Raw genomic sequence first — 13,891 nt, 5'->3', positions numbered from 1 at the left:
TTGTCAATTAGGGCCAAATGAGAATATGTTTGAAGGTTGGATGTACAAAGAGGTGTACATACTCTGTACTCTGTAGTGTTATGAAGGGGTTTATTTGCAGGTGCAAAGTAAAATAGCGTGTGCAGTTTCCCCGGTTTAATTTTATGGGACATGTGCATGATAAATGTGTATGTTGTTTTTCATACTCATTTTTATATTTTTTTTGTTTGATGTATTTATTATTTATTTTTATTTTTTTAACTCGAATTTGCAAAATAAAAATAATCTTTATCTACAAATTTGATAAATCAATTAAATCGATTTTTTGTCCAGCCCTACTATGGACACTAATTCATGATAGAGGTAAACGCAAACGTAACTGGGATTGTTGGTATAAACCTTAATAGTGTTATAATCAATATTATACATTTTAATCACATTATCATAAACATTATTATCATTATCTTTATGGGCATGTGCTACCTACGATGCTGGTTAACTTCTTACAGGGGTAAATCACCATGGTAATTTATGCTAAATAGCTAACCAGGTTGGGACCAGGTTAAGTGCTAGAATAAAATATTGAGCAAGTACAAAAGCCCCGCCTACTGACCAATCAGTTCTCTTGGAGAATGACCTGCCCAAGAATGGACAGGTCATTCTCTGGACATGCTGCTGCTGCGTGAATCTGATCCGACAGCTGACAGGAAAGAAAGAATGGATAGATGCAATCCCTGATTTACACGATGACATTCTCATGGAAAGATATAGATTTTTATCTAAAGGTGGACGGTCCAAAATTATTCAGCTGATAAATGCCTCGCTTTTTAACTGACAAATTAATTCATTAACTTATCAATTAATGATGCATTAATGCATTAATTAATGCATTATTTTATTAATATTTGCTGTTTGTGACACTGAAAGCCTCAGTCCTGTAAGATAATACAGGCTGTATAAAATATGAATATTGTCCACCTTATGATGTAGACTGAGCTGTATGAACGCAGCATCAGACCCACAGACTGCACCCTAAATGAGGCGGATAAGTGGATAGAAACTGTGCCTTAGTATTTATTCGCCCATGAATAAATATTCTATAATCTCACAAAACAGTCATCAATTCTCTGCCTGCATTAATTTCTGACTGCTTTTGCTGCAGCAACAGTGTTGTTTTTGGTCTGAATTATGGATTTTAAATCTTCATATTTTTAAAGAATAATTTCTGGATTGTGACATAAGTTGCTCTGCACGGTTCCTCCGTGTTTGTGATTGGTCTGACACTGAAAACAGACACAAGGATTATATTACGCACACAAATAGTTTTGTTACACTAATTGCCCCATATGAAATCTCCTCTCCACCTGTTTAATGTGAGCGCACACGCAGTTTAACATGTTGATAGCCAGCTTTGTAGTACAGCTGCTCTGTGACAAATCATTTTTGGTAAGGTGAAGCCCGCTGAGGGAGAGATATCCTGGATATACTTATCCAGCATTGTCGTATTAGCCCTATATCTTACAATCCTATTAATTCTGAATTTTGATTAAGGTAGGATTTTACCAAGATTCTATTTCATGAAGGAGGAATTACAACAGTTATCATATAGATATATATTAAATTACATATTCAGCGAGTTTGCTCCCAACCACGCTATTAGCTCCACTGGCTTAATAAATCCTGTTTGTTAATCACCACTCAATTACTTTACTTTACTTTGAGATTCAAAATCACTTTGTTTCTAGGAGAAGTGAGTTTCCATGGGAAAGATGAGCATGTTATAGTAACAGTGTGTTTCTTCTTTTTTTTCATATCCCATTTTGTGAGGGTTGAGTCTCTGAAATCTGATTATATCGTCATTTTTTGCAGGAGTAACTACAGGGTCCTCAGTGGGTTAGAGATGTAACATTGTGAGGTAAAAACTGGGTCAGGGCACACATTACAACAGCATTAGAATGTTTCTTTGCTGTGCCGGAACAAACAAGGATTACTTCACGTTTTATTATGCACATGGAGAGTTACTCTGTGAGTGAATGTATCTGAGTGTGTTTAGGTAATATCGTATGTGCCAAGGAATTTTGATACTCTTGTGATTCCACAGGTTTGTAGCTCTCACATGACCTCGTGTGTGTGCGTCCTCTTTTTGAAGTACAACTATTCTGTCTAATTATATGTAATGAATAAAAAAATTCTCCCAAAAACAATACATTTGTAAAGAATAAATCAACATGTCTTATTCTCCTTTACGAGGGAAATAAGATGTGACTGTAATTGAGAAAATTAACAAAAGAGTAGAATGGAGATAGAGGAAAGTCAACAGAAGCTACGTTGCCAGATTGGGTTTAAAGTGTCTGAAGGAGGCGGTATAGGTGACACTGGTGGATTTTTGACATGTAATGAGCATACCTGTCAAGTATCCCGTTTTAGCCGAGAAACTCCCGTATTTTACCCCTCTTTCCCGCCATCGTCCCGTATTAGTATTTTCCCGTAAATATCCCGTATTTTAATGTAATAATAATGAAAAGATGCCTTACTAAACTGAGCGCCGTCACGAGCCTCGCGAGAACTACCACCTCAAATAACCTGAGTGACAGTTCTCGCGAGATTAGTGCCGACAGTGGCAACAACTCAGAAAAGAGATGAATGAATGAAGACGTTCTGGCGAAAAAAAACAAAGAACTCGTGTAAATATGTTGGAAACCGGAACAGAGAGTTTATCTTCCTAAAGAGCAGCAGGATGGGACACAGTTACACGTTCTGTTAGATTAATAACTGAGATTTTAGCGTCTACCACGGGGAAAGGGATGACGTAAGTCACCATGAAAAATCAGCCAATCACAAGCTCCACAAATATACACTGCTTTATAAAGTGTTAAAGGATGTAAAGTCTGTAATAAATGTGTCCAATAAATCATTAGTGAAAACCAGAGAACCACATGAGTGAGCATGACAAATTAAAATAAAATAAAATGTACATGTCTAACTTAAAGACAAGCAACGTGAAATTAACAGTAAATATGCAACGTGTTGACTTGTATATGAACTGTAAGTATATTAAATAAACACGTGCTTAATATATTCATTTATGTTTTAATTTAGGAATTAGGGCTGGGCGATATATATGAGTTTCTTCCTGAGTCTGGAAGAGTACAGATGTGTTTTCAGGGGCTCTCCAGGAATGCAATACTCCCGTCTGATAACACAACCTTGAGATTAACAACGAGCAGCGAACAGCTGCATCTGAAGAGAGCCAAAGAAAGCCTGAGCCTGGGAAAACTGGGCCCAGAACATGACTACAAGAAAAAAAACAAGTCAACTGGCACCACCGGATCCAGAACCTGATCCGGCTTTGGAAGAGCTTAAAGAAATGATTAAGGAAATGAGAGATGGTCTATCTACGAAGATAGACTCGATGGAGAAGGCGATGGAGTCCATGAGGAATGCCCTGGAGAAATCATTGAAAACCGTGGAGAGTGACGTCAAGGTATTGAAAGAAGAAAATGTAAAGAAGATAAAAATGCTGAATGCGAGGGTTTAAGATCTGGAAAGAAAAGAAAAAGAAAAGGATGTCATCATCACGGGACTAAAGATTAGGCCAAAGAGTTACGCCAGTTACCTGGACTCGAAAGGCATTGACGTGAACCCTGACAACATCAACTACTGCCAGCTGCTGCCAAAACCAGTGTCAGTAAGTCCTGATAAGGTGAAGTTAATAAAGGCACATTTTTGTTTAAAATCACTTCAGGAGTTAATTATTCTGTTTGTGATTAAAACAGTTTCCATCATTCACTGTTACCAGAGATGTGAAAATTACATTTACCAACGTGAAATTTAAAGGAGAAATCATGAAGCAAGGCAGAAAACTTAAGGGAACGATGGTGTTTATGAACGAGAACCTGACGAAGCAGAATGCAAGTATCGCATGGAAGGCACGACAACTGAAAAAGGGAGGAAAAATTGTGAAAACCTGGACCAGAGGCTGCAGGATAATCATTACACCCCCAGGAGAAGAAAATGGGAAACCCATTCTAATTGAAAGGATGGAAGACCTGGAAAAATACGAATGAGGTACCTAAGCGACAAGAACACTGATAGAAATTATGGATATGGAAAGAATCACTAAAAATCATTCACAACATTATCAACATCAACAACAACGGGAGATTAATCAAGTGGACGAAGTGGACCCAGACAACTTTTCACACTGGAAACAAGACACGAACTGTTATTACTATACAGAGACTGAATTCAAAGTGGAAACAAAGAAGGAAAAAGGTCTGTCACTTATTCATTGTAATTGTCGGAGTATGTATGCAAATTTTGAAGACATTAAGGATTACATCTCTACATTGTATAGGTTTGACATAATAGCACTGTCAGAAACTTGGCTGAAAGAAAAAAAAGGCATGGAGTTTATGATAAAAGGATAGAAATTTGTCTATAAGAACAGATTACACAAGCCAGGAGGTGGGGTGGCACTATTCATAAAAGAAAATATTGAGATGGAGATTATAGAATCGATGAGTTTAACCGTGGAAGGAGTGATGGAATGTATAACAGTGAAAATTACAAGTCCAGAGGGACATAAGATAATAATCTGTTGTTTGTATCGTGACTGTAAAATAGACATAGTTAATGAGAAACGAACTAAAATGATAGAAGAAATTAAATATAAGAGATTACTGATATGTGGAGACTTCAACATAAACATTTGAAATCCTTTAAAAAATACACACATTGAAGACTTTACTAATTACATGTACACAAATGGATTAAAACCTCTCATAACGAAACCAACCAGAATTAATAAACACAGCTCAACACTGATAGACAACATCTTCACAAACATACAAAACACAGATCTAACGAGTGGTATATTAATAAATGACATCTCTGATCATTTACCAATATTTACGATACTTAACACTAAAAATCATAACACATTGACATACAGAAGACTGGAAGGAGAAAAACAACTAGAAAACTTTAAACAACAGATAAAAAGAGAGACGTGGGAGAGTGATTTCAATGAAGAAGACGTGAACGTAGCATATGACACATTTACAGATACAATAACAACAATATACGATAAACGCTGCCCTTTGAAACAAATAACAATCAAAAGGAGAACAAACAAAGTACCATGGATTAATAAGAAAATAGCCAACGTATGCAAAAAGAAAAACATATTATATAAAAAATATATAACAGAAAAAACATTGAAAGCAGAAGTACGTTATAAAAAATACAGAAACAAAGTCAATAATTTACTAAGAGAAAAAAAAAAAGATAATATTATGAAAAACAATTAAAAGAGAATAAAAACAAAAACAAAAAATTGTGGGAAATTATAAACACCATAACCATGCACAAAAGCAAAGAAAAAAATGCAGACCACTTTATAATAAACAATGTAAAAGAATACAATAAAAACATAATAGCACAAGAACTCAACAGTTTTTTCATAAATACTGGAAAAGACACAGAGAAAGGGATTAATCAACACCCAACACTTAGATGGAACCATTTTGACAATGAGAAGAAAGACATTGATAAGTACTTCGTACTTGAAGAAGTAACAGAAGCAGAGGTGGATAGAATAATCACAACCTGTACCTCAAAAAAATCCAGAGACGTTAATAATCTAACTATGAGTCTAATAAAAAACCATAACAGTTGAAATAACCCCGCCACTAACACATATAAGTAATCTTTCATTCAAGAATGGTGTTTTCCCAGAAAAGATGAAAATTGCAAAAATCAAACCGATTTACAAGGGTGGAGAAAAATGGAATTTCACTAATTATCGACCTATATCAATATTACCACAATTATCGAAAATTCTGGAAAAACTCTTCATGAAAAGACTCGACAAATTTATAGAAGACAATAATATACTACATGAAGGACAATATGGGTTTAGAAAAGGACGTTCAACAGCAATGGCTATAATTGACACCACGGAGAATATAAGAGAAGCATTAGAAAAAAAAATATTTGTATTCGGAATTTTTCTGGACCTAACAAAAGCCTTTGACACAATTAATCACGATATTCTTGAACAAAAACTTCAAAATTACGGAATAAAGCACAAAGCCTTAAAATGGATTAAAAGCTATATGACAAATAGGAGACAATATGTTGACTTTGAAGAACACACATCAAAATGCCAAACCATACAATGTGGTGTTCCACAGGGTTCAATTTTAGGACCAAAACTGTTCATTTTATACATAAACGACATTTTCAAAGTCTCAAATAGCCTCAAACTAACGTTCTTTGCAGACGACACAACCATCCTATGCTCAGGTAAAGACATTAAAACCTTAATAGAGTCAACAAATGAAAGAATTATCAAAAATCCAGACATGGTTAGATGTAAATAAACTAGCCCTATACGTCAGCAAAACAAAATTCATCAACTTCGGAAAGAAAAAAATAATAGGAGAAATAAGACTGAAACTAAACATGGAAATAATAGAACAAGTAAAAGAATATAGGGTACTAGGAGTGTGGATGGACGACAAGCTGACCTGGAAAAACATATACAAATAGTTAAAAACAAAGTTGCCAAAAGCAGTTACATCCTATGGAAGCTTCAACAAATCCTACATACCAAATCACTAAAAACAATCTATTCTTCACTCATAGCATCGCATTTAAATTACTGCTCCGAAATATGGGGAAATAACTACAAAACGCGTCTTGAACCATTATTTAAACTACAAAAAAAAGCTATAAGAATTTTACATAAAGCACCACAACGCACACACAAACGAATTATTTGAGAAGGCAAAATACCTAAAACTGCAAGAAATAATACACTGCAACACACAAATACACGCATTTAGGGCTTCATTTAAAAAACTACCACATCAAATACAAAAACGTTTCACATACAATCAAAATTCCTACGACTTCAGACATAATAATGTGTTTAGACTAGACAGGGTCAAATCGAACGTTGGGAAACATAGTACTGTGTATAGAGCCATGAACCTCTGGAATATCCTTGACGCAGAGACACAACAATCTGAAAATCTGACAAGGTTTAAGGCGAAAACACAGAGGATATTCCTACACGCATACAAGTCTCAAGTCAACTCTTCATCGAACAACACAGCGACGACATGGAACTCATCAACTGGTCATTGAGAAGAACTTTTCGTATGGAGAGTTGGAGGAATGTAAACAACGACTGGAAAAGAAAGCTCGAGGAGATAAGGAGAAAAAGGACAGTGAGGAGGAGTAACAACAGGAACAATGACTGCAGACGAGAACTCATCACATAAGAAAGGAAAAAAAAAAAAAACATAAATGAAAAGATGAAATTATGGTATGAAGAAGATAAGAATGTTTGACCAGGGAAGAAACGAGGTTTGATGTAAAATTATCTGTGTTCAAATCAGGGGACGGATCTTGATAAGCAAAATGCTTTTTTGCAAAAAGACAAAAAAAAAAAAAAAAAAACGATGATGTGATTTTGCTCTGAATGTCAAAGTGAATTTCTGTGATTGCAACCATGTCGGAAATGAACTGAATAAATAAAATAAAAATAAAATAAATAAGATGTATCGAGTTTTCTATTATATATAATAGCTTATTTGTATCAAAATACTAGTTTTAAGAGTCACTGCTATTACTTCTCAGAACAGAGTCCTAACTCAGAGCCTCCCCATAACAAGCCATATTACAGATTACATATCACTCACACATGCTGTCCCTTACAGGAGAAAAACCAAATGTTGCACATATTGTGCAGCTGTTTGTTAGTAAATGAGCATTTTGGATCAGCAAAATTAACCCAGAATTCTCTTTCTTCTCAGACTTCATTCAAAATAAAGTTATCTAGATTTATATCATGTCACCATTTTGAGAAAAAATATTGAGATATAAGTTTTGGTCCATATTGCCCAGCCCTAGTAGGAATGTTCACAGCATTTTAATGTTAATAAAGGTCGACCTACCAGATTCTAATCACATAATTGTATAGTAAGTGGTTGACAAGTGGCTATTTTAGATTCCTTGTACATCTATCTTAAAATATAAGGGATACTGGAGCTTGGTTGGGCGGGTGGGATGGCTCGTAGTGGGAGCCAGAAAATTTCCCTTATTTTCAAATCCAAAACTTGACAGGTATGGTAATGAGTGGAGTTACCGGTTCTATCTGGCAGCAAGTGCTTATGGCTATTGGATGAGATGCTTCAAACGCTGACACATTGTTGAATAGAAAAAGTACAGTAAATAAACAGGAGACACTCAATAAACTGGATCCCGGTTTGCCAGTTTAAGAGGTTTGAAATTTTTTTTTTTAAAAACCTGTTTTTATAGCTTTAGTAGCACAGACAACCAATTAGTGCTAACTTCAGCTACCTCTTTTAATTTTACATCATTAATTTAATGCAGACGAGACGAACAAATGTGTTAAGAAGTTACTGTCAGAGGTTATCCACCAGAAAACAGCTGCTGTTTTAACATTCAGAAAATAACCAGTTTGTATGTGAAGATACTGTGAAAATACTAAAAATAAAATATGTTTTGGGGATCAATATTCTCAGAAAAGGAGATTATATTTTCACTTAAAAGTATTAACCTGAGACACCGACTGTACACTGTCATCTAGCCATCACTTTATGGCTTTTTATCAAACTTGCAAATATCCTAACACTTTGTCACTTTTACTTTTCCAGTTTTTATCCTGATATATCAACTATAACAAAATAAATCTGACCTTTTACCTAAAATATCCCATCCACCCTACAGATGCCATAACACAGAGATGATGAATGTCATCTGTCAGTAGGGGTGTAAAAAAAAAAATTTCACAATATATCACATTTTTTTGAGTGCTGATTTTAAATCAATTTTTTTATTTGAAAAAATTTATTTTATTTTTTTTAAATTTAAATTTTTAATTTTTTTGGGGGGATATTTAATTAATATTCTATTAAGGTTGCTCTTTAACATAATCAACTCCACCATCGACCCAGAGGGTAGATATATTATTATCAAAGTGGTAATCTATAATAAATGTTTCACAATTCTAAACCTCTATGCCCCCAATAACGACGACCCTGAATTCTTCCATTGAGTTTTTTCGGAGCTATCGGACCTTTCTGCAGATTCATCTGTAATCATCGGAGGTGACTTCAATCTGACACTCAACACATCACTAGACAGAACCAGTAAGTGCCCAAATACAAAACCGTCTCGATCTGCTAAAGTATTAATGAATTACATGGATGATCTTGGAATAGGTGACGTATGGAGACTGAACAATCCAACTAAAAAAGAATACACCTTCTTCTCCCCTGTACATAAATCCTTCTCCCGAATTGACTTTTTTCTCTCAAATAAATCCATTGCGCATAAGATTTCCTCTAAAATACATCCTATAATCATTAGCAATCATGCCCCGATATCCCTCACCCTGAAGTGTGACCCTAATCAGAAATTATCCTCTCTGTGGCGCTTTAATACTTCATTACTTAATGACAGTGAATTTGGTAAAATGATAAGAAAAGAATGGGAGGACTTTCTATTAACAAACGATTCTCTGGAAGTGTCACCGTCCTTACTCTGGGAAACCGGCAAGGCTGTCATCAGAGGGAAGATTATATCATACTCTTCTTATAAGAAAAAACAGGAACAGATAGCAGAAAAAAACGATTGAAGAAAAAATTAAGAAACTTCCGGAAGAATACGCAGCTAACCCATCTGAACTTTTATGGAAAAAACTCCAAAATACAAAACTTAATCTGGACATAATTTTATCTAAAAAAACGGATTTTATTTTACAGCAATTACGGTACAAAAACTTTGACTACAACAATAAATCAGGCAAATATTTAGCAAATCAGCTTAAACACAACAAAGAAAACTATTTCATAGCGGCAATTTCTGATAATTCAGGTCAAACTTTAAACTTACCTCAGGACATTAATAAGGTTTTTCATGATTACTATCAAAACCTATACTCATCAAACTTAAACCCTGACCCTGAAGATATGAAAACCTTCCTCAATAACTTAAACCTACCACAGCTCACCATAGAGCAGAAAACCACCTTAGACTCACCATTAACCTTACAAGAACTACAAAATGCTTTGGATAGCATGTCAACAGGCAAAGCACCAGGTCCAGGTTCCCTGCTGAATTCCTAAAACATTTCTGGTCAATGCTGGCTCCGCTCTTTTTCAGAGTAGTAACAGAGATTAAAAAAAAAGGTTATGTAGGAGGTCACATGAATACAGCAAACATTAAATTACTATTTAAACCAGACAAAAACCCCATGTTACCCTCAAGCTACAGTCCCATCTCACTTATTAACACAGACATAAAAATTATTTCCAAAGCACTCACTTCCAGGTTAGAGAAAGTCGTACAGTCAATTATATACCAAGACCAGACAGGATTTATTAAAAATAGACACTCCACAGACAATGTTAGAAGGCTGTTTAATTTGATCAACATGGCACAGAACTCTAAAAAGAAAACAATAATCTTGTCACTAGATGCAGAAAAAGCATTCGATAGAGTCAACTGGTCATTCCTCCTTGCTGTCCTTGGCAAATTTGGCTTTGGAGAATCATTCATATGATGGATCTCCACCCTATACTCTAAACCTAAGGCCTCAGTAACCACAAACAAAATAACATCCCAAAGCTTCACACTGCAGAGGGGAACCAGACAAGGCTGCCCACTCTCACCTTTGCTTTTTGCAATATTTGTTGAACCTCTCACAGCAGCTGTTCGTCAGAACTCTGTTATTAAAGGAATCCACTCATCCATCTCAGAACACAAAATCAATCTTTATGCGGATGATATTTTACTCTATCTGGAAGAACCCCAATCCTCAATAGAAGAAGTATTTAAACTAATAAACAGCTTCTCTAAACTATCAGACTATTCCATTAGCTGGTCAACATCATCAATCCTTCCATTAACAAAAAAATCATGGAACCCAGCAACCCAAAACCCACATTACCCCTCCCCCACAAATACAACTAAATATCTAGGCTTAAATATATCACCAAACCTAAATGAATTAATTCAACTGAACCTAGACCCTCTGTTGGATAAAGTCACAGAAGATCTGCGGAGATGGAACAATCTCCCCATCTCACTCCTTGGCAGAATAGCCTCAGTTAAAATGAAAATCTTACCTAAAATAAACTATCTGTTCTCTATGATCCCACTGAAACTACCAACACAATGGTTCAAAAGATTAGATTCTGCAATTACAAAATTCTATGCTCGGAATAAAAAACCAAAAATAAGCCTTTCAACCCTTCAAAAAAATAAAAGCGAGGGTGGGTTGGAAGCCCCTAATTTCACGCATTATTACCAAGCAAACCAAATTCTATATTTAACAGACTGGCTAAAACCAAAAGAATACCACAACACCTGGCTAGAAATAGAACAGCTAGACTGCAAACATATTAAACTCTCTGATCTCCCTTTTATCACTGTGACCCTCAAACATCATAACTGCTTTAAAAACCCACTGATTGCCTCCACCCTGACTGTGTGGTGGAAAGCCCTGGACATTACAAATGTTCAATTAAAAACTAGCATGCTGTCTCCAATCTGGCACAACCCTGACTTTAGAAACAGAAAAACACCGCTCTATCTAAAAACATGGGAAGATAGCGGAATTATTCATCTCTAAGACCTCTTCGAAAATGATAAGCTCAGGACATATAACAATCTAACCCAAACATTCAATATAAATAAAAGTAATTTTCTCCAGTACTTACAAGTAACAGAGACAATTAAGAAAAATATGGCAATAGATTTAATCACCTTGCAACCTCCAGAACTGGCCATATATATGAAAAAAATCTCAACAAAAACAAAAAAACTCTCAAAAATATACAGAGCACTCTTGAACACTAATTCTAATCACTTATCAATCGCTAAATGGGAAGCTGAACGCTCAATCACTACGAACACCGATTTCTGGACAGAAATTTGTTGCAATACCTTTAAGATGACTAAAAACACAAATCTTCAGCTAATTCAATACAAGGTCCTCCACAGATCCCACATTACCCAACAGAAAATGTATAAAATGGGCTTTTCCCCAACAGACATCTGTTCTCAGTGCACCCAGGGAACAGCTGATTCATATTTACATGCCGTATGGCTTTGTTCGCCAGTTCAATAGTTTTGGTTTCTAATCACTGAAAAACTGTCCTCCATTTTGGACTACAGGATTCCTCTATCTCCAAATCTATGTCTGTTAGGAGACCTGACTATGCTTGATATTCCAGCAAACCAATCACAATCCATCCTTGCGGCACTTGCCATAGCAAAAAAAACAATATTACTGAATTGGAAAGATAAAAAAATCCTTAAACATGAACCAATGGCGAAATCTCCTCATAGAATTTATTTCCATGGAAAAGTAAATGGTAAATGGTAAATGGACATGATTTATATAGCACTTTATCACCACTGAAGCAGTCCCAAAGCGCTTTACATATCAGCTCATTCACCCAATCACTCTCACATTCACACACCAATGGGACAGGACTGCCATGCAAGGCGCTAGTCGACCACTGGGAGCAACTTAGGGTTCAGTGTCTTGCCCAAGGACACTTCGACACATAGTCAGGTACTGGGATCGAACCCCCAACCTCTCGATCAGAAGACGACCCTCTACCACCTGAGCCACGGTCGCCCTAGAAAGATGTCTGCTCTCAGAAAAAATAAAATAACCTGCTTTGAGGAGCGTTGGACTCCTTTTCTAATTGCATTGAATCTCGATTTTTCAATTTTAGCCTGATGATCTAGCCTGCAAGCAACTGCCAGCACCACTCTTTACTAACACACTGATCTAACTGCAGTCCTGGACATCCATGGGCTTGTGGGGTGGCCTTGACCTGGGTGGCTCGAGTGGGTTGCTGGGGTGTTTTGGGTGCCTCTGCGGGGGCGTGCATCCCTTTCAGGTGCTCTCGTGGTCCCTGTGCGGTTTGGTGTTGCTCTTCTGCCCCCTTCGTACACGTCTGGGTGGCCCTTGGGGCTGGGGGACTTCGTGTTTCTCTGCCTCGCTTTCTAGGGCTCATCGCGCGGGCGGCATCAAGGAAAGGCGATCGGGCGCGCTCTGGGGTGCCTGGTTGGTGTGCCTGGGGGCCGGCGGGGCAACTTGCTGCATCCCCTTGGTGCCCTCGGCGACAATGGGCGTGGTCGGAATGCAGGTGGGGGGGCTTGGGGTTGGGGGTTGGAGTCGGTGGCGGGATGCGCTGGGTGCTCGGCTGCTTGGGGCTTCCTCGGATGTGTTTTTTTCCTTTTTTTAATTATTATTTATTTAATTTAATTTATAATTTTGTACTTTACCTTTTACCTTTTATTTTAGGTTATTAAGTTAGGTAAAGCCTTTTAGAAGATATGGTTTGTCTTTGCAATGAACAGCATAAACATAGAAAGACAGTACAAGATAAGCATCAATGCAGAGGTGTAAATACACTTCAAAAGGTTAACTTTCAATTTAAACACCACAATAATCTCAATTCTCAAAGTCCATGAAAGGCAAAGTCCAAAACTTGGAAAGGGGTCCTTAATTATAAAGGCTATGTAGCTAGGCTAGGTAGGTGGACTATTGAATGTTTGATAGCTCAAGAAATTGTTCATCTGTTGATCAACTTACTAGAAATGCCGTTATCCGTATAATGAAGTGGTAATACTCACAGTTCGAAATCAATTTCAGTAACCATGGCTGTACTTGACCATTGCACCGAATCCATTTTGGTTGTTGCAAAACTATTGAAATGAATCAGGCGCCATAGTGTAGAACCGTGCTGCTCAAAGAATCCACTGGGACGGCATGGGCAACGAGGCAGGGGCTGCAGCAGGCATGTGTGAAGCCCTCTAATGGCGACTATAATGTCAGGATCGATGTAGGTCAAAC

Source organism: Gouania willdenowi, chromosome 22, assembly GCF_900634775.1.
Source record: "Gouania willdenowi chromosome 22, fGouWil2.1, whole genome shotgun sequence".
Classification (NCBI taxonomy): Eukaryota; Metazoa; Chordata; class Actinopteri; order Blenniiformes; family Gobiesocidae; genus Gouania; species Gouania willdenowi.
Note: the sequence above shows the minus strand (reverse complement) of the source record.